The sequence below is a fragment of the Neophocaena asiaeorientalis genome, unplaced genomic scaffold (assembly GCF_003031525.2).
Source record: "Neophocaena asiaeorientalis asiaeorientalis breed wild unplaced genomic scaffold, Neophocaena_asiaeorientalis_V1.1 scaffold264, whole genome shotgun sequence".
In the NCBI taxonomy this organism is placed as follows: Eukaryota; Metazoa; Chordata; class Mammalia; order Artiodactyla; family Phocoenidae; genus Neophocaena; species Neophocaena asiaeorientalis.
In genome coordinates this window covers 3,045,750-3,067,646 of record NW_020185332.1, presented here as the reverse complement: position 1 = coordinate 3,067,646, position 21,897 = coordinate 3,045,750, and the positions used below count along the sequence as shown (strand labels likewise).

The 21,897-nt window shown below is 39.3% G+C and overlaps 1 protein-coding gene and 1 pseudogene across 12 annotated transcripts in view; both read right to left on the bottom strand.

Annotated features, from left to right (window-relative positions):
• The window catches only part of HERC1 (HECT and RLD domain containing E3 ubiquitin protein ligase family member 1), a 210,876-nt gene extending 195,658 nt beyond the window's left edge, over nt 1–15,218 (bottom strand). For 10 of the 12 annotated variants that reach the window (XM_024735254.1, XM_024735265.1, XM_024735262.1 and 7 more), the window contains exon 1: nt 15,036–15,218. The gene's annotated coding sequence lies outside the window, so the exon portion shown is untranslated. The remainder of the gene's footprint in view (nt 1–15,035) is intronic. The other 2 variants (XM_024735255.1, XM_024735267.1) reach the window with 2 other exon arrangements.
• Nucleotides 15,219–19,356: 4,138 nt separating this feature from the next.
• Nucleotides 19,357–19,457, bottom strand: LOC112393185 (uncharacterized; annotated as a pseudogene).
• Nucleotides 19,458–21,897: the final 2,440 nt, after the last annotated feature.

Genomic DNA, 21,897 nt, shown 5'->3' with positions numbered 1-21,897 from the left:
ATATAATTTTGAAACAATTCTCTGAATATATAAAAGAAAAAATGTCATATCTAGAAAAAATGTGGAGAACTACACGAGAATTACCGGCAGTTACTCTGTGTGGTGAGATAGTTTTCACTTTTTTCTTTATATTTCCCTACACCATCCAAAAATTACTTTTTACAACAGCATATATTACTCTTTTTTTTTTTATAGAAGATGTTGGGGGTAGGAGTTTATTAATTAATTAATTTATTTTTGGCTGTGTTGGGTCTTCGTTTCTGTGTGAGGGCTTTCTCTAGTTGTGGTGAGCGGGGGGCCACTCTTCATCGCGGTGCGCGGGCCTCTCACTGTGGCGGCCTCTCTTGTTGCGGAGCACAGGCTCCAGACGCGCAAGCTCAGTAGTTGTGGCTCACAGGCCTAGCTGCTCCGTGGCATGTGGGATCCTCCCAGACCAGGGCTCGAACCCGTGTCCCCTGCATTAGCAGGCAGATTCTCAACCACTGCGCCACCAGGGAAGCCCCAGTATATATTACTTTTTACACTTAGGAGGGAGTCATTTCCATTTGTTAAAATGCAGCTTTTCTTTCTGACCCAAGTCCTCATCTCATTTCAAAAGCATGCACTAGTCTTCTTTAATATATGTTATTCATTAAGAACTGAGGCAATGTGAAATAGTATAGAAAATTTTAGCCTTTAGGATGCAGAATATCTAAATTCAAGAACCAGCTTTGTTGTGGAAAATACAGAACCTACCTACCTTCCAGGATTGTTTAGAGGATCAAACAAGAATCTACATGAAAGTGTTTTAATGAAATATACTCACGTGAGCTATGATTACTACCACAAGCACATGGACAAACTATGTAACCTCTGATCTCATATATAAAATGAGGGGGTCTTATAAAGTAAGCTCCGATTCCCTTCTACATCTGAAATTCTGGTATTGACAGTGTCCTCTTAACTCAGACTTCTACTCACAACTAATTTATGTCTTCAAGAGGTGTACCTTTTTTTACTGATAACACTTCCCAGGTCTCCATGTTTTCTATCTTCACTGGGATACAGTCAGCTCTCCACATTCTTCTGGTAGGCCCTGACTGCCTGAAAGTTAAAGAAAATATGTATGGTCCTTCCAAACAGACTTTATATCCCCTCTTAATCTAATTTATATTTCATGATCTCCATCTGCCACATCTTGCAGTGTAGAGTAGTAGCTATGCACAGGACTCTGGAGCCAGGTGCCTAGGTCCAGATTCTGGCTCTGCTGTTATCACCAACACTGCAGTGTAACCTTGAACTACTTAATCCCTCTGTGCCTCAATTTCCTTATCTGCAAAATTGGGATAACAACAATGCACCTACTGGGTAGTTTGTTGTAAAGATTAAACAAATTACAAATTATATATAAAGGACTGAAAACAGTGCCTGGCATATAGTTAATGTTATATGTGACTGAATTCTTTTTCTAACATTGCTTCTCTAAAAGTATAATGCTTACAGGCTAAGATCAAACAAACAACCAACATTCGCCCCTTACTTTTTTTCTCATTGAAAAAAATGTTTTCTTATTATTTGCTTATCAAAAATTTCTCCACATCATTGTAGTGAAGTCATACACACTCATCATCATTGGACATTTTTCTTTATTCTCTGTTCAAACCCTCTAATCCAACATTTCCCAAAATGTGTTTCCCTAGAAAATTTGTTCCACTAGTTCTTCTAGATGTTATGGGGGAAGAGGGCGAAGGTTCAGTGATCAAATAAATTTGCAAAATGCTGAGTTAATGTTAAACAGGTTCCTTTACTGTAGGTCTTTTACATGCTAGTATGTACTATATTACGTTCCAAGAGAGGAAAAAGTGCACAGTGTTTACCAAGTTTATTTGACCCTAAAACGCTTTTGTCAAGGCGCTACATTGGGAAATGCTGCTGCTCTAGTTCTTTGACAACTTTTAATACAAAATATGCTGTTACATAAACTTAATATTTCTTAAATCTGATTCACACACAAAGCCTGTTCTCAAATTCACGCTGAGAAATCCAACTCAAAAACCTAATAACTGCTGCCTTGTACAAATTACTTTTTGAAATTTGTGAATATGAACACTGACCGTAAAAGAACAAACACCAATGACCAGCTACATATGCTAGGTGACAAGTTGTTATCTCATGATGAGATGTTCAGCTATTTATTGGCCAAATGTCCTTTAAACAACTCTAGTTATTCAATATTCCCAAGTTTTTTCTGAATTTTCAATAATAAAAACTTGTGCTCTTCCCTTTTTAAAGGAATTCACTACAGAACACTGTCAAATCATCCCAGAACCAGTTCTGATATAAATACAAGGCCCTAAATATACAATTTACACTGTTGAAGAACTATCCTAAAAAACACCATCTAATACATGAACAATAGGATTTCACTATTTTGCAATCCCTGATGAATTAGTAAATCAAAGCAATGATCATCAACAGCTGCAAATGTCACAAAGAGAGATGACAAGACCTTACATACCTCCTGATGGAAACACAAATTCCTCCTATGAAGTACTCTTACCAAAAGAAAAAAAAAAATAATCTGATGAATTCTATCAATTTACTACAGGAAATTCAGGAGACAGAACATGTTAAATGACATTACAGTACAGAGATGCAATCATCAAAATGAAACTATTGGAAACTTCTCAAAAACCTGGTTTCTTTTAGCAAAAAATTTTAAGAAAAAAAGAAAGATGGAAGGAGAGTCTCAAGATTAAAAATGATTTAATATACAAGACAAACAATTGTAGAGTATGGACCTTATTTGTATCCCACTTCAAGCAAACTGTGTGTGTATAAAACAATCAGAAAAATATGAAACCTGATTACATATTTGATATTAAGAACTTGCTATAAAATTTTTTGGTAAGATAATGGTATTATGCTTATTTTATAAAAAAGAGAGAGTGACTATCTTTTAAAGATCCATACTGAAATACCTGAAATTTACAAATTAAATATGTCTCGGATATGGTTCAAAAAAGTCCAGAGTTGGGAGTGGGGTAGTGGTGGATAGAAATATAGAGAAAATAATACTGTCTATAATAATTCTGGAGGCTCAATGATGGGTACATAGGAGCTGTTTAAACTATCCTTTCTACTTTTATATTAATATATGTTTAAAATACTTTGTAATAAAAAAGATTTAAAAAAAAAAACACTGTCTGGGAATTGAATTACCTACCTAGGACTGCAAATAGCCTCTACACATTCCCATAATAGATTAATGCACAGTTAAGCATAAGTGAGTTTAAGTTTACTATGAACAAATCATGTTTATAAAGTACTAAAAGAAATCATTTGACAAGAATTTCACTAACACTCAACATGCTAAACTCTCCTATGTAATTAACTCTTATTTACAAGTCTGTTAACAATATCTAGCTAATTTATGGCTTTCCATGAAAAAAATATAGTTTAATTATGATTTTTTTTTAATTTCTATTTAAGTTGCAGACAATATTGCAGAGTCATCGCTATCTTTCTACTCCTGTGGGCTTATGGTACTTCTGGAGTTTATCGTCAGCAGACATACTGCATAAGTGCTCCAGCTCACTGAGCTCCAAACAGGACTAGTTTTATCTTGTGTACAAGAACTCTTTCCTGCCTTCCTACTCTGAAATAAAGAGCCAAACCAACAGAAGGCAGACCAAGAGGGAGGGGTTGGTTATACGGAGGCAGTTACAAGAGAGTACCATGGAAAGGGAGAATATCACTGAGAACTGAAAGCTACAACTTAAAAATACAAAACATTCAGCAATTCTTTAGATTTTTGCAAAACAATGTCACGTTTTGTCAATCATGAATTACTTTAAAGTGAAATGATTCTGTGAATTTGCATCTGACTTTATTCCTTTATACAGCATATCTTTAAAGAGTTTTGAAAAATTCCTCTTCATATCTCAGACTAATTTAAATTAACCAAAGCAATTCAGAATAGTTTCAAAATGAACAGGGGAAACAGGTGACAGGTGATACTAAACTTTTATCAGCATTTCCCTACTGCCACACATTACATGATTCTTTTCAGAAGCTACCAAACTCTCTTTTTGACTTTAAAAAAGCAAAGTGCCCCACCCCTATGCTAATCTACAATGCAATCAAAACAGCATCAATATTACTACAGCCTAACTGTAAAAGGTCTTAGTGAAAAATATTGGTTTAAAAAAGATCAAAACAGTATTGTAATTATATTTTTAATTTATATTTTAATCTTAAATTTTATATCTTTAATCTGAATTATATTTCTCAAAAATGCCTAGGCTTTAAGAATAACACTAAGAACATGCCAATTACAACAGGCCATCTTTGCCCTTTCATCATGCCAAGTATGTTCTGCCTCCAGATTAAGCAACTTTCCAATCACTAATTTAAGAGATCAAGCCCATAACACCATACAATGCAGAAGTCCACCACTTACACGCTGGCAGTTTTGCAAAGGAATAGCAACTTCCTTTATGAATAGAACCTTCATAAAAGAGGGTCTAGCAACTAGAGGTTATTCAAGGGCTTGTTTATTAGGCAGCTACCTCTCTCCTCTGTGGAATCTTATCAAATGGCAGAATATCTACCCTGCCTATCCCACAGAGGTGTTATGAAGATAAATTGGGAAAATGTTTACCAAACTGCTTTGAAAACTGAAAGGCTATATACAAATATAAGGCATTATTATTTCATTACTTGTTTGCACTCTAGACAGTTTGCAGACTAAACTTGCTACTTAATATCATTGTTTCAAGGTCTACCAAGAAAAACTTATTTCAGGGTATAAAGATTCACTAACATTCACCTTTCTATAGCAACGTTCAATCCTTATTCCAATTGTTGTTCTCTTCTAACATCTATTACCCTTCTTTGGCAGAAGAAAACTAGAAACATTCTTTAAGAAGTCAAAGCAACATGCGACACCTCAAAGTCTGTCTCACTGTCAACATGAGTTTCTGAACACCTATGTAGAATGGTCCTGCCCAAAGGACATTATGTGGATGGGATTTTAGATCAGACAAAACCATCACACTGAGGCTGGCCATTTCCATGCTCTGCCTCCCACAGTTTCCACCAACACCTGCCTTTGTTTCTGAATTCTAATCCAGGCTCCACCACTTACTAGCTATGTGATCCTGGGCAAGTTACTTTACCTTTCTGTGCTTCAATTTCCTATCTACAAAATAAATGTGGCTTAAATAATAAACAATTCAACCAGATTTAATATTATTTATACAATAAAGTTCTTAGAATAATGCCTGGTGCACAATAAATGCTCAGTAAGTGTTACCGAATACTATTACTTTATTTGTGCATCTGGCCACTCCACCACACCACCTTCACTAAATTACATAAATCTCTCCATCATTCGTCGTCATTCCTTCTTTTCAAAAGAATGAGCAATTTTAAGAAGTCAAACTATGACCATATTACCGATAAAATTTCAATGTATCAATATATCACTGGATGTTTAGTTGTATAAGAAAGTTCAATGATACTTTATATAAAAGATACTGGGCCCCACATGCTTTTAAATTATATTAACACATAGATAATATAATATTCCTAGGCTATCCTAGCTTTCTACTACTATCAGTTGGCAAAGCTGTTTTTTGAATTGTATCACATAAAACTTCCCATGAACAGTTTTGTATAGTGACTAACAGGAAAGGTCTTCTAAAATGGCAAAATTTAAAAGGGCTTCTATAAATCCTACTATATTAAGTTTAAAAAAAAAAAGCTTGGATAATAACATATCCCTCCCCAAAAAATCAAGATCAACGGAGACTTTAAATCAAGAGTTTAGAGTGAGGAAAAATAGCTTGCCAGAGCAAGAGGAAATATTATTATTACATTAACATATAATTAATTAGAGGACAACCAAAGTATGTTAAACACTGCAACAAACACAAGAGCTACACTCCAAGCTTATTTTTTAAATATTACTTAGCACATATTTGAACAATTATATGCTCCTGATAATGTTATAAATTCTAAATCTTAACACTTCACATATGAGTGTCTAATGCAAAAAATTCACAGCATTGCTTAACTGATTTAATAGTTCTTCTGTGTCTTAAAATCTTAAAAAGGTAGAATCACTTAATCTAATTTAGAGATAACTTCACTCCACAGACAACTACCTAGAGCTGCATCTCTGGCTTACTATGTGTCAGGGACTTTTCTAGGCACTGGAATGAACAGGTTATGGAGTTCCTGCTCTCACAGAGTTTACATTCCAGTGAGGAAGACAAGTAATAAACAAGTAGACAAATAAATCATTAAATTTCAGAAAGTGTACTATAAAAAAATAAAGCAAGAGAGACAAGGAGAAATTAGGGGCAAGGTGATCACTAGTTTGTATAGTGTGTTCACTGGAGATCTCTAAAGAGGTAGACTCTCTGAACCCCTTTTTAAGCAGACACTTGAATGACGTGAGGGAGCAAGCAGTACAAAGACCTGAGGGAAGAACAGAGCAAGAACAAGTATTAAGCCCTGGGAATGCACCTGGCATGATCAAAGAACACAGCAAAGTTCAGTGTAGCAGAAGTGGAGTGAACAGAGAGAAGGAGACAGGGACTACATCATGGAGGACTTTACAGGCCATGGCCAGGAATCTGCCTGTTATTTTAATTATAAAAGGAAGTCATTATAAAGTATTAAATAGAGGAGTGGCTTATCTGATGAACAGTTAAAAAGATCATTCTAGCTGTGAAACGGCAGAATAGACTGTAGGAGGTCAAGTGAGAAAACAGGGAAAACAGTTAAGAGACTCTTGTAATTATCTAACCAGGACATGATGGTGGTTTAGACCAGAATAATAAGGTAGAGATGATGATATCTGATCACATTAGAAATATATTCAAAAGACAGAACCAAGAGGATTTGCTGATGGGCTGATTATAGGGTATAAAGAAAAGAAACGAATCACATGTGACACCTAGGCTTTTGGCCTGAGTGACTAGGTAAATGGTCCTGCCATTTACTAAGGGCACATTGGGAGGAAATGGTGAGGACAGGAATCACAACTTCTGTGTTGTGCAAATTTAGTTTGAGAAGCCTTTTAGACAGCCAAATGAGATATGGAATAAGCAGATGAACTATGACACTGTACCTCAGGAAAGGGGTCAGGGCTGAAGATATAAATGTGGAAGTCAGTGAACACTCAGATAGTTCTTAAAGCCACAGAAACGGATAAATGTAGATGGGAAAAACTTTTTTGTTTAATCTTCACATGAGCCCTATGAGGTAGCAACTATCATCATTCCCATTTTATAGATCAGAAAATAGGCTAAGAGATAAAAACTTATCCAACATCACTCTACTAGTAAGTGGTAATAAGTTAGAAAAACAAACAAACAAAATATCTAATTAACTATAATGACTATGACCTTTCTCAACCGGGTTCATCATCTGAACCATAGAACTTGAAATGAATATTGGAATGAATCTTTTTCAACTCTCCCAAGGACAGTAGATAACTAGTGCCACTCTAGGTGCACTGGAGAGAAGTTTATTCTTCACATACAATTAATGCTCAAATGTCCTAGAACATTAGGGTTTAGTTCTCTCATGGAACCCCAGATGAGAAAAAAACTATACTATATATACTATTATTCTATTGTTATTATTCTACTACTACTACTACTACTAGTGGTAGGAATCACTTAAAATGAGAGAAAAAAAGATTGGTGAACAACATAAGTTACCATCTTGTGGAAACCTTTTCATGGCTTTGCTTTGTAACCAGTAAAATAAAGTGTTATTTGAGGGTTTTATACCACTAAAGGTGATTGTAAGAATACACCAGACCTCTGCTGATTCTACTCACAATCAGCACTCATCATCTGTTTTCCTGAGAACATCAATTCAATAGAAAAACACTAGAATATAAGCTCCTCCAGTGCAAGAATATTTGTTTTTTCATTAATGTGTTCCAAGCACCTGGAACAATGTCCTTTTTGGTGAAAGAACCTAAATTTCCAGCCTCCCTGAGCAGAACCTGTTACCTTGTAAGATGGAGATGTTTTTCATGTTGTCTTAGTTTCTTGGCACCACTAAAATCTGATAGGATTATCCTAATCCAGAACTTTAAACTCTCGATTTCTTCTTCCTTAAGACTGGCCTTCTTTCTTATGGAAATAAAACAGATTCCAGATAAAGCCATTACTGTTCAAATAACTACCATACCATAGTGTCAATATGTACTGTATGTCCTGTTCAAAATAACTAGCATACAATGTGAACCAATAATTACTATCTCATACATACTCTAGAGGAAAAAATATTCTCCTTACAATTTCAGTTATCCTTTGTTAAACTCCACAAGTATTTCAGAGCACGGGTATTATGAATCAATGCAGCAACTCCATTAAATGCAAAAAGTTTCAAATGAGCAATTCTGGCTAGATCGGAAATTGCCTTCTAGTCAATTTCCCCTGCACAAAATAACCTACATGTCATCAGTACAGTATTAGTGGACAATATATTTCATTTTCAAGCTATAAGAACCTGCCAACGGGACTTCCCTGGTGGCGCAGTGGTTAAGAATCCGCCTGCCAATGCGGAGGACACAGGTTCAAGCCCTGGTCCAGGAAGATCCCACATGCCACGAAGCAACTAAGCCCGTGAGCCACAACTACTAAGCCTGCGCTCTAGAGCCCTAGAGCCACAACTACTGAAGCCCGCACGCCTAGAGCCCGTGCTCCATAATGAAGAGCAGCCCCCACTCGTCACAACTAGAGAAAGCTCGCATGCAGCAATGGAGACCCAACGCGACCGAAAAAAAAAAAGAAAAGAAAAAGAACCTGCCAACAGCAGGCATTAAGTGCCCTTCCACGATGGGTTCCAGTCACTGAAATGACTGCAGGGCATTTTTTTAAATCACTCATCTCTGGAAAAAAAAAAAATATATTAAAAAGCACAACAACACATTCTGTTGGTAAGGCTGTGGTGAAAACAGGTGCTCCCATACATTACTGGTGGGAACGCAAAGTATTACAACACTCCTGGAGGAAAATTTGGCAATACCTAACAAAACTACATATGCACAGAACTTTTGACCCAGCAATCCCACTTACAGGAATCTACCTTCAAGATACATCTCTTACACTACAAAAATATATATTCACAGGTCACTTACTGCAAATTTGTTTATAACTGCAAAATATAGGAAACAACCTAAGTGCTCACATATAGAAGAATGACTGAATAACTTAGGATACATCTACACAGTAGAGTGCTATACAGCTGTAAAAAAGAATGGAGAATATCTGGGAATTCCCTGGTGATCCACTGGTTAGGACTCAGCGCTCTAACTACTGGGACCTGGATTAGATCCCTGGCCAGGGAACTAAAATTCCATAAGCCACATGGTGCTGCCAAAAAATAAATAAATCAAAAATTTTTAATTTTTTAAAAAAAAGAATGGAGAATATCAAAAGACTATCTCTTCAAAAGAATGAACTGTTGGGGTGATTTCCAGGACATATTAGTAAGTTGAAAAAAAGGTGCAAAAAGTATCTATAACATGCCACTCTTCATATAAGAAAGAAGGGAATGGGAAAAAGAGTTTGGCAGTTCCTCAAAAAGTTATCATACGACCCGGTAATTCCACTCCTAGGTATATACCCAAGGGAATTGAAAACATACATCCACATAAAAACTTGTACCTGAATGTTCATAATAGCCAAAAAAGAAAAAAGAAAAACCAAATGTCCAGCAACTGATGCATGGATGAACAAAGTGTGGTATATTCATACAATGGAATATTATTCAGCCATAAAAAGAATGAAGTACTGACACACGCTATAACACAGATGAACATAGAAAAGATTATGTTAAGTGAAAGAAGCCAGGCACAAAAGTCCACATATCATATGATTCCATTTACATGAAATGTCCAGAATAGACAAATTCATACAAACAGAAAGTATGGTTACTAGTGGCTGGAGAAGGGGGAATAGGAAGTGACTACTAATGAATACAGGGTTTCATTTCCGGATAATGAAAATGTTCTAAAATTAGGTAGTGGTGATGGTTGCACAACCTTATGAATAGACTAAAAAACAATGATTTGTACACTTCAAAAGGGTGAGCTTTGTGTTTTGTGAATTGTACCTCAATTTAAAAAACTGCATGCAAAAAAAAAGGAATACAAAAAAAACACAATCTGTTCATCTGTGTAAAAGATAATGGAAGGATAAAAGAGAAACTAAAGCAGCTGGTTACCTAAGGGCATGGAAAACAGGTGGGGAAAAGGGGGAGGGAAGGGAATGGGAATAGGGTAGTAGGAATAAGGAGTGACAATTATGAGTATATGTTTTTTTTGTTTGTTTGTTTGTTTGTTTGTTTTGCGGTACGCGGGCCTCCCACTGTTGTGGCCTCTCCCATTGCGGAGCACAGGCTCCAGACGCGCAGGCTCAGCGGCCATGGCTCACGGGCCCAGCCGCTCCGCGGCACGTGGGATCTTCCCGGACTGGGGCGCGAACCCGTGTCGCCTGCATCGGCAGGCTGACTCTCAACCACTGCGCCATCAGGGAAGCCCCGAGTATATGTTTTTTAATGTAATGTTTAGTAGCAGTAATGTTTCATATACCAAAAGAAATAAAATCAACCAGAATTGGAGGAACCCAAAATAGGATACAAAGAATGAGAACTGCATTACAGATGAATAATATAACCACACTAAAGGAAGTGAGGAACAAAAGAATTAACCTAAGTAACTTTGAAAAACAGTATGTTGACTAGATACTGTAAGGCTAAAGACAAGAAAAAAAAACATGTATACAAATACTGCACTCATTGGTAAATATGTTTCTCATAAGGGTTAGCAATCGGTCACTACTTGATGTGCATTCTAAAATTGAACAAATAAATTAGTATACAGTATTATAGATAATGAGAGGCAGGTTTCTCACTGTCAGGAAAAGTTACAAATAAGAAACAGTTGGTACAGCAGAAACTAACACAACATTGTAAAGCAGCCATAAGCCAATAAAAATTAATTAAATAAATATATAAAAAGAAAAGGTTGGAATGAACCTTGTGGTGTCGGACTGGAATACAAGATATTAATATGAACTCAAATATGGTTTTTAAAATATAGAGAAAGACAAATACAGAAATAAGTGTGTGTGTGTGTGTGTGTGTGTGTGTGTCTGCTAGCATGTGTGAGCAGGTTAGTATATATACATATATCTCCTAGCTCTGTCCTCTGAGGGCCTAGGAGCAATGACACCCCAGTGAGCATACCTAGCATTCAGATCTTGATTTAAATTCTGTTCTCCAATAAAAGGAACCAGATCTCCTTAGAGAAGTAGTTGATTTCAGGACAGGTACAAGGAAAAATACAAGATCAGCATGGAATATAGCCTGTGGTGCCAGAATATAAGGAAGTGCTCAAAAAAGGGTGGAGGACAACCCAAAAGAGCTCCTAATATCCAAAACTGGAAGAATCTGAGCGATAAGATAATGATACTATTGAAGTAGAATCTGTAGAATAAAATAAATATCTATGAAGTCATACTTATAAAAATAAATAATTTAACAAATAAATGAGGAAGGGACATCTCTTTCTTACAGAAGAATTCCAATAATAAATGTAAAAGGAACGAGGGAAATAACAAAATCACCAGTAGGCAAATACCACAGTAATAACTGTTGCAGACAACATCCACCAATGGTTGCTAAAATCAGGGGGAGAAATTTTGAGGAGAAACTACCTGCATAGTCTCAAAGTATGTCCCTTAAGATATGTATCAATTACAAAAAGAAAAATAGTAACTTTATAGAGGAGAATACAGCAGAGTTCACCTTAATAAAGCAATCAAGGTTAAAATATCACTAGCAATAAGACATATCAGCACCATGTACCCTCTAGTATGATGCACTGAGGACACATCCCTTTTGTAGTTTTCTTGCAAACATACAGAACCTCAATCTAATCATGAGAAAAACATCAGACAAACCCAAAATGAGAAATATTATACAAAATAACCGACTAGTACTCATCAAAAGTGTCAAGGTCATGAAAGACAAGGAAAAACAGAGGAACTGTCACAGATTGTAGATAAGACTAGGAAGATATAACAACTAAATGCAATGTGGGATCCTGGATTAGATCCTGGAAGAGAAAAAAAAAAAAAAAATACATTGGGGAAAAACTGGTGACATTCATATAAAGTCTGTAGTTTAGTTAATATTTCACCAATGCGAATTTCCTGGGTTTGATCATTGTTATGTAAGTCTTCAACAATAGAGGATGCTATGTGAATGGTGTATAGGAACTCTCTGTACTGTCTTTGCAACGTTTCTGTAAGTCTAACATTATTTCAAAATAAAGTTAAAAATAAATAAAATCCATCAATCGATCATCTTATGCGAATGTCTTATTCCCTTGCTCAGGGATCTCATCTGGAATTTAATATTCCCATTAATTTAGAGGGTCTAGTAAGTGACAGCAGAACAAACTAAAATCATAAAAACCAGATCAGGCATCTAAAAAGTAAATTACCTACGTTATGTTTTTTATACCTTCTGCCTTTTTTATTCAAAAAAAATTTGCTGCTGTTGCAACTTTACTGGCTTTGCAAACTTCTTTTAAAACAACCAATTTTTTTTTATGTTTTCAATATCGTGATAATCTGTAGTATGTGCCCAAGATAACATATTTCATTTGTCTGTTAAGCCAAAGTTTTATTTACATAAAAAACTGTCAATAGATTATAGTAAGTTTGTTACTTATTATCACATAGTCGTCCAACCATAAAATTCATGGTTTTTTCTCAAGTCAATTTGCTTTTATCCTAATACAAACTTCTCTCCACACCCTAAACTACAAAGTCATCATCATTGTTATTTTAAGTTCTGAAAATCTGAATTTTAAAAAATCAGCTGTTCAATGTATGCAGTCTTTTATTTTTAATTTCAAATATTGAGTAATTTCGTCTTTTTTGGGAAAAAATGCTTGGGACATTAGAATTGTACTGTATTTATTATTTGCATCCTCTACTAACCAACCCAGCCTAATCAACAAGTCTTCTGAAATTCCTTTTATCAAATAAGATTTTCAGATGTTTATATTAATAAACAGATTAAGTGACATGTTTACATTTGCTTTCTCCTCCACGCACCACCACGATGCCTGCATTGGGAGTGGAATACATGACGAGCAAATGAATGGGTAAGTGTCACGAGCAAACAGCATGACTAGAAATTTAAGAAGCAAAGTGATAAGAACCTTAGGGAAAGCAAAATTCATAAAAGTTTAGAATTACAAGAGGCCTTAATAGGCCATTCCAATGACAACCCCAGATAGATGACAATCTATCCTATTTTTAAAAGCCTCCAGATTTTCAACCTCCCTAGATGTCTCATTCTGCCATATAAAACTGTCATGTGATTTGGGGGAAATATTGCAAGACTATACTTTGCCCTACCTAATGCTTTCTTTCTTCAAATAATATAACAATAAATTTTAACTCACTTCCAAGATTTATGAATGCGTACAGGTGCTTAATACACATGTGTGTACATATATATGCACACAGGTACCAAGGACACTCAATTTTGCTTGTATAAACACACACTATAGAAATCTACATAATCAATGTCCATCCCATCCCATCCCATCCCAATCACAAAAGCACTAGGAAACAAACAATGCCACATAATGATTCGGGTCTAAAAATAACCAATGGGAGCCAATTTTATAAAGCCTTGAAGTAAACAGGTTTCTTCCCACCATAATAATCAAAGTTTATTTGCTTTCCACAAATACTACTCCTTTACAGCACCCACCACAGGCAGAACTGTAAAGACACATATGTCCTAGATCCAAGTAAATAATAATTTTTAATGTTTTCTTTTTTTAAAAGCATTTAGCTAATAATCATTTTGGAAGAGGGCCCAATGAAAGAGATAGTGATGACAGAGTACAGCCCGTGCTAACGAACAAGTAACCAGTTTTAATCAAGCAGGTCAAAGAAGTGACTCAAATAAAACAAATCATTTTTCCAACATGTATAGAATGGGGAAGTCCCAGTCAAGGATGAGCCAAAAACTATTTGAAAAAATTAAGTGTCTGTTAGGAAATACACCAAAATGTTAACCATGAAATGCTACCTCTGGAAATGGAATTACGAGGATGGGTCTGTGTGTTCAGATTTGGTATTCCTATTATTCTGAGTATCCATATTTTCTACTGCATTATAGAAACCATTGTTAAATTAAAGCAAAATTCTGTCCCTGTGTTTCACAGCTCTCTAGGATGCACAGCATGTCTTTTACATAACCTCCTGGGAGAAATCGTACCAGCTCCGGTCCTCCTGTGTCTCCCAAGAACCTGCCACCCATCACAGGAAAGGTTTCACTATGTTCCCTGAGACAGCTTCAGTCATCATCCTCCTCATCTCACCCCAGAGACTTAACAATGCATCTCGTCTCCCCTCCCAGTAGCAAAAGCTTTATAAATTGTTATTTTATAAAGGCAGAAGATTTGAAGAAAGGTTTACCAGATCATGAGCTGCCCCCACCCAAAAAGCAGAGCAAAAGGGAAAGACACGTCGTCCCAACCTCCACCCCTCCAAAGGTGGAGGGTGACGGGGGGCACCCGGGTCGCGGCTCTCCTCGGATCCCGAAATAGAGTCGGGCAGCCACCCCACCCCGCGGTCCGAGCCCCGGTGGGGGGCGGGACTCTCGTTAGCAGATAAAGGAGTGGGGGAGGTCAGAGACGCGACCCCCGAGGCCCGTGGACTGATACAGCAAGCCGCCAGAGGGGCGGGTTCCTCCGCCCTCTCGGACCAGCCGCTCGGCTTCTAACGCGGCTCTGTAGCCGCCCGGGCAGCGAGAGGCCTCAGGGGCCGAGGAGCCGCACCGCGCCGGGAGGGCTTCCTCAGGCCTCTGCCTGCCTCCCACCCAGGACCCCGGTGGCCCCCTTCGGCGGCGGCCCCCGAACGGCTCCGGCTGGCCTTGCCGGGCCAGCGGGGCGCACGCACAGGCGGCCTGCAGGACAGAAGAGAAGGCGTTACCATACGCGGCTCCAGAGCTGGCGGGGGTGGGGCGCGGCTCCGGCGACCCGAACCAGGCTCGGCAGCGGCTGCGGTGGTCGCGTCCTTTATTTTTGCTGCAGCAGCGGCGACTTGTCAAAGGGAAAGACGTAGGAGGCGGCGGCGGCAGCAGCAGCAGCAGCAGCAGCAGCAGCAGCGGCGGCGGCCGGCGAGTCTCGCGGGACTTGGGCGGAACTCTCGCGCAGCCTGGAGCCCTCGCCCCGCCCCCCAGGCCTAGCGCGGGAGGCAAGAGTAGGTGGGGGAGGAGTGCTCAGTGGAGGAGTGTTCGGGCCAGGCTGCAGGAGAACGGGAAAAGAGACTGGGATTTAACAATGGATGGGGGTGGGAAGCCTAGATTCTAAGAACACCCAGTTACCGTGCAGCCCTCACCTTTCAGCGCAGAGGCCAGGCAGCTCGGTGCGTCCGCGAGGGTCGGACTCCGCATGAGGCACAATTGGGGGGCGTTTCATAAACGGCGGTGAGCAGTACGGGGGCCAGCCAACGTGCCCCCTTTTCCTCGTGGTGGGCCTGGAAGACCCTACTGCCCCGCGTCCTGTTGCTGCCAGATGGAGCGACGCGTGGAAAAACTGGCTGCAGAGGCTAGGCGGCCACACCCCTTTATCTCGGACTCGCGCCACGCGCTCTGCGCTCTTTATCTCCCACACCAGCCAGCCCAAGACTTCTGGCCGGTCAAGTTCAATCACATGAAAGCGGTTCACTTGAGTTACTTCTAGCTTTTTATTCATGAATTTGTGCTGCAGGACTGCCAAAACCCTGTAGATGCTGGGGCCTGCGACCCCTCTTTTTTCTACTGAGGAACACAGAGGTAAATTATGACTTTGATCTTGACCTTGACCTCTACAGTGAAGTCTCATGAGTGGAGGGACCCTGACTGGCCTAGTCATCACTGTGTCTCCAGCACCTAACACCGGCCCAGGTGCTCATTAAGTTGTGGAATGAATACACCGGTCCCCGTCTTCCTTCTGTACCTGTTCTTACTCCAAGACTCCGCACTTATAGCCACCATCCTGGTATCCTTCGTTGAAAATTTTCTAACGAGCAGCAGTTATGTGTAACTGACTGAGGTCATGGAGCCGATCGCTGCCCTCCAGAAGTTCACAATCTAACTGGGGACATATGAGGAATATGCAGCATACAGGCCACGTATGTGTCACTAATGTAAAAAATTGTGATATAGGCAGAAGAGGGAGTGCTTGCCCCATGGATATATGCGGAGATAAGTTGGATATATGCGAGGCAGTTTAGCCTAAGAGTTTTTTGACTCACTGTCAAATAATTTGTTTCACTGTCACATAGGTGAGAATTCTGGAATCCCACTTACCAGGTGTGTGACTCTGGACAGGTTGCTTGACGTCTCTGAAACTCAGGTGCTTATATGTCAACTCATAATGTTAGTTTTTATTATCACAGGGCTCCTGTGAGGAGTAAAATATATGTAAAGGGGCTTCCCTGGTGGTGCAGTGGTTGAGAGTCCGCCTGCCGATGCAGGGGACACGGGTTCGTGCCCCGGTCCGGGAAGATCCCACATGCCGCGGAGCGACTAAGCCCGTGAGCCATGGCCGCTGAGCCTGTGCGTCCAGAGCCTGTGCTCTGCAACGGGAGAGGCCACAACAGTGAGAGGCCCGCGTACAGCAAAAAAAAAAAAAATATATATATATATGTAAAGCTCCTGGCACATATTAATTACTCATTAAATGCTAGGCCTTATTATGTGTGTAACTTTTTTTTTTTTTTTTTACAGCCTTTCTAACCTGTAAATACGGCTAATAATGGGTATCTTGCCTGCCTCGGAGTATCATGGGAGTCAAATAACATAGGAAAGTACTTGCAAGCCTAAAACTCTCTATAAATGTGACACATTATTTTCATTCATCCGTTCATTTAACAGATCTTTGTTGAATGCCTATCATAAACCAGGCACTTGTGCAAGACACTGAATATACTAAGTTGAGCAAGCTTTAATACCTGTCTTCAAGGAGCTTATGGTGTAATGGGAGGAGGAAGGGAAGAAAATAGGTAAGTATAATGCCATGTGAGGAGACTGCAAGTGATAAGTGTATGGGGGAAGGATTCAGTGAAAGGAAGGACAGCTGAAACACTTCTTGGAGAAGGAGGTTTAGAAAGATAGCACACATAATGAGGATCCAGTCCATTTCCTAAAGAGTGATCCGTAAATCAACTCCAAAATAACTTCAACAAATTGCTCTGTTGTGGGTTGTGAGTTCTGCTTTGTTCTAATAAAATGCACATCTCCTAAACCGTTAGAAAAGAGTCTTTGATGTGAAGTCATTGTATATACCCATTAGCTTTGAAGAAAGATGGAATTAATGGAGGGAAAGATCAGTGGTATCTTAATTAGAAACATTTTGTTCTTACAGCTTCTTTTTAAACACCAGAAAAAGAGAATGCATTCCCCCTCACATACTTGGTCTCCAGGAGTTCCCTTCAGCCAGTCCTTCTGATCCAGGTAATACTGCCTATCAGAAGCAAAGAAGCTTTTCCAAAATGTGAAAACAAAACCTTTTTTTTTTTTTTTGCGGTACGCGGGCCTCTCACTGTTGTGGCCTCTCCTGTTGCGGAGCACAGGCTCCGGACGCGCAGGCCCAGCGGCCATGGCTCACAGGCTCAGCCACTCAGCAGCATGTGGGATCTTCCCGGACCGGGGCACGAACCCATGTCCCCTGCATCGGCAGGCGGACTCTCAACCACTGCACCACCAGGGAAGCCCCCTTATTCTTAAGTGTTTCTTTATACTTCACTCTTTTACGAAAAGACTTTGAGATAGATATTAGCACTTTATTCTTAATCATGTTCCCCACAAAGAAACTCCAAGAGAGTGTATATATTATTCAATTATTTCTAACATTTATTGCTGCCTACTCTGTGTAAGACATCATGCCGGAACTGTAGGCTATACAAAGGAGGTCCGTGCCCTCTCGGGTCCTGAAAACTGAAGGTGGAGACAAATGTCCATGAAAAGATACCTGAATGACCAACAATGTGGATTCCATTGCCCTGTATTTTTTTGTTGGTTGAATGAGCAAAATTGTAAAGTTAGGCACCCAACTTCTGAAACGTGTTTACCCTACTGCTCCACCAGAGAAGGAGGATACAAAGGAAGGGCAAGATGTTTATTGTAACTTGATATTTATAGAGGTAGGATAGGTATTTTAGTAGGTCCTCTAGAATATGTCATCCTTTAAACAGAGTGTAACTATTGCAGTTTTCTCTGAGTACCGGTAAAATTTGAAACTGACCAAACCCAAGGACCAATTAAAATTATTCTGGAAGACAAAGACTTGCACAAAACAAACAAAACCAGCCATCAATAAAAAGCAGTATGATATGAGCTAAAAAGATGGTGCAGAAAATAAATATTCTCAGAACTCAGAAAAGAGAAAAGATTTGTAGACAGAGAGAACTTCACCCAGGTGGTAGAATTTGAAAAGGGAGCTGACAGCTAAATAGAAAAAGTTACATATTCTGATAATGATGTAGTCTCAAAATGCCAACCTCCAGGCCACAAAATTTGCCTAGAATTTTTAAGGGTATCTACATATGAGAACACACTTGGTACCTCTTTTCTCCCTAACAAATAATTGATCTGCCAAAGAGGTTTGAAAGGAAGCAGGGATACTAAAAATAGGACCACAAGATTGACAGGTAGTTCTTTTGGAAATGCAGTCCGTTCTTGCTGAATGCAAACCTTATAGAGTTCCCACTTGAAATCCATATTCTAAATGAAATATCACACATACCAGGACAGCCCACTATCTCACCAGTATTCATTTCCCTCGTAGCTCCTTAAAGCTGCAATGCAGTTACCATTTTTAGGTAAATTAGCTTATTTTTACAACAGTTTGTGAACTCAACTGCCTGAGGCACACACAGATGAACATTTTCTCACTCAGCAGCAAGGAATGGAACATTGATGCTGAGGAAAGAAAACGAAACTGTAGGGGGAAAAGTGTGCCTCCAGTGAGGAGGAGGGAAGAAGAAGGGAACTAACATGTATGTAGTGCTATCCGTGCCAGATACTGTGGTAGCACAGTGGGAACAAGATGAACAAGGCAAATCTTTGTTCTGGAAAGAAACTAGTAGAGGAGGTGTATATACAAGAAACTAGTAGAGGAGGTGTACATACAAATAATTGTAACGCAAGTTAGAAAGTTCTAAGTTCCATAAAATAACTTTTTTTTTTTTAAAGGAATGTTAGAACTTATTTAATTGGCTCTGGGCCTAAAGAACGTAGACACATTATAATTCTCTTGAGACAGATTCGAAAAATATGGAACGCTTCACAAATGTGCATGTCATCCTTCCACAGGGACCATGCTAATATTCTCTGTATCGAAAAGAACTTTTTTATCCTTTTTAAAGGACTGGGGAGCTTAAAAGAGGGATAGTTGAATTGCAACATTTTGGACCAGGGAAAGTTCATGAGAAATGGGGCCTTGAAGACTGAATGGTTAGTTTTGGACATGTGGGAATGGGGAACATTCTAGGCACAAAGAACAACATAAGCACAAGTGTGCTCAGAATGAGCAGGCAGTCCAGTTTAGCTCTGGCCATGTGGCATTTATGTTATCCAGAACTCCTGGTTGCAAGCGACAGAAACTTCCCACCTGAATTTGCCTGGCAAAGTAAAGGAGAAGAATTAGCTTAAGGAATCCAAAAAATTGTTGAACAGTCAACATAAAGTTGTGGGGGCAGTAAGCAGAGGCTTCAGGAACTTCAGCACCATCAGAATTCTCTTGCTTCGTCTTTGCTTCCCTTGTTGCATTGGCTTCAGTTTCTTTCAAGACTGGCTTTCTTTATATATTAGGAAATACAGCACCCCCAAGTTTTACATCTTACTATTGCCACCATTAGAGAGGGACTACCACTCTTAATTCAAGCTTGAAATTAAGGGGAAAAGAAGTGCTAATTGGCCAGGCTGGGATCAGTGCTCATCCCTAGAACAATCCCAGGGGCCCAAGAGGAAGGGCAGGGCACACCATAAATGTACACCATTGTATTCTCCGATGGTTTGAGAAGAAGTGGAGATGGGTCTGGAAAAGCAGTTGAGTCTTGTAAGGCTGTGCTCTGGGAGTTGGAAGGACCGAAGTTGGCATGTGTACAAGGAGCAGATCAGGTGATCAGGAAGGGGAGGAGATGTTTTGGCCCAAAATTATGGTGAACATTCACTGGATTATCAGGTTAAAACAGGGTTGAAACTTTTGTCATTGTTCAACGTGATTAGTGTTTTGTCATTTCAATCAAGATGTAAAACATAGAGGGTGTCTTACACTGACATTGCACAGCAAGACCTGGAATCCTTCAGCCTTCTAGCTGGGTGACTTTAGGTGGATATCTTAACCCAACTGAGCCTGAATGTCTTCACTGAAAAATAATAGTATAATGACAGCTAACATCTATTGAATCTAGATGTTCTAAGCACATTTCAAACACTATTTCATTTAATCCTCAAATCAACCCTACAGGGCTCTATAAATCTGCGATAGTAATCCCCACTCACAGGATTATTGTAAAGATTAAAGAAACTGGTAAAATGCAGAGCCCATTTGCCTGGCACACAGCCAGCACTGAATACATCGTTATTTTTAATTATCTGTTTCCCAGAAAAGGAAACCCCCCTCATTTCCTGATTGCCTTGGGCACCAAAAGCTGATACTTTGAGAAAACAAAAACAAATGGAAGAGAAGAACTCTATGACCCCTTGTGTCTGACATAGAGCCAGTTAGTTAGGCTTGACTTAATAGGGGCTAAAATAGGCCAGGAAGAGAAATACTACAAAATACTAGAAAGTAGGATATTGAGAAATGTGGTTGCGGAATGCCAACTGAATGAGATTGGGGTAAGTTCACTTTCTTTCTTTTTAAAAGGATAAAACTACCCCCAAAAGTTTCATCTGTATAGCTAGCTGATCTAAAGAGCCATTTGAAGTTGCTCTTCTCTTTGACCTGAATGCTATCAAATGACTGGGATTATTCAACCAAGGGAAGGAAATAACATTCACTGAGAAAAACCAATGTGCTTGGGCCCTCTGCTGAGCTCTTTAGATACATTAATATCTTTTACTTCCACTGCCATCCAGTAAGGTGAATATCTTCTCTGCATTATACAGATAAGAAAACTGAGGCTGAGAGTTTCGAAGTGACCTGGTACAGGTCACCAGCTAGTAAGTAGCAAGGCTGGAATTCAAACACAGTTCTGTCTGACTTCAAAGTCAAGAATACAAAATAGTAAGTCCCACTTCCTTACCAGGGAGAGATACTCAAGGCATGGGTACTACCGAAACCTGAGAAAACTGGTGAACTAATAGGCAGTTCTCAACTTCTCTTTCCTCTACCCTTTCTCCCATGGCCATCCCTCTCGCTTTTTTGACAACACCTGGGCTCCAGACTGCAGGCTGCAAGCTCTTCCCGAAGACTCTCTTCTCAAAATGTATTGTGTCTGTCTTCTCCTACTCTGTACCATATCGATACTGTGTCCTCAAGCGTGCTCATCCCTCTAGTTAACACATTTGCATTCTAAACTGGACTTCCTGGGAGTATCGCACCAATATCAAGATATAAATCGAATGACAGAAATTTCAGAACCATGAAGAGGGGGATGGGTCAGAGCAGAGACAAGTAGGCCTCTGAGAGCTCCCCAGGTTGTACCACATAGCTCTTCATCCCACTCCACACCCCAGCTGTGAGTTCCCTGAAAGCTGAGCCTGGGCCTGTCATGTGCAGTGCCTGGAAATTAATAAATACATAATGAATGAATAAATGAAAGGTCCCTGAAACACATGACTGCCCCTTACTTTGGACCACCC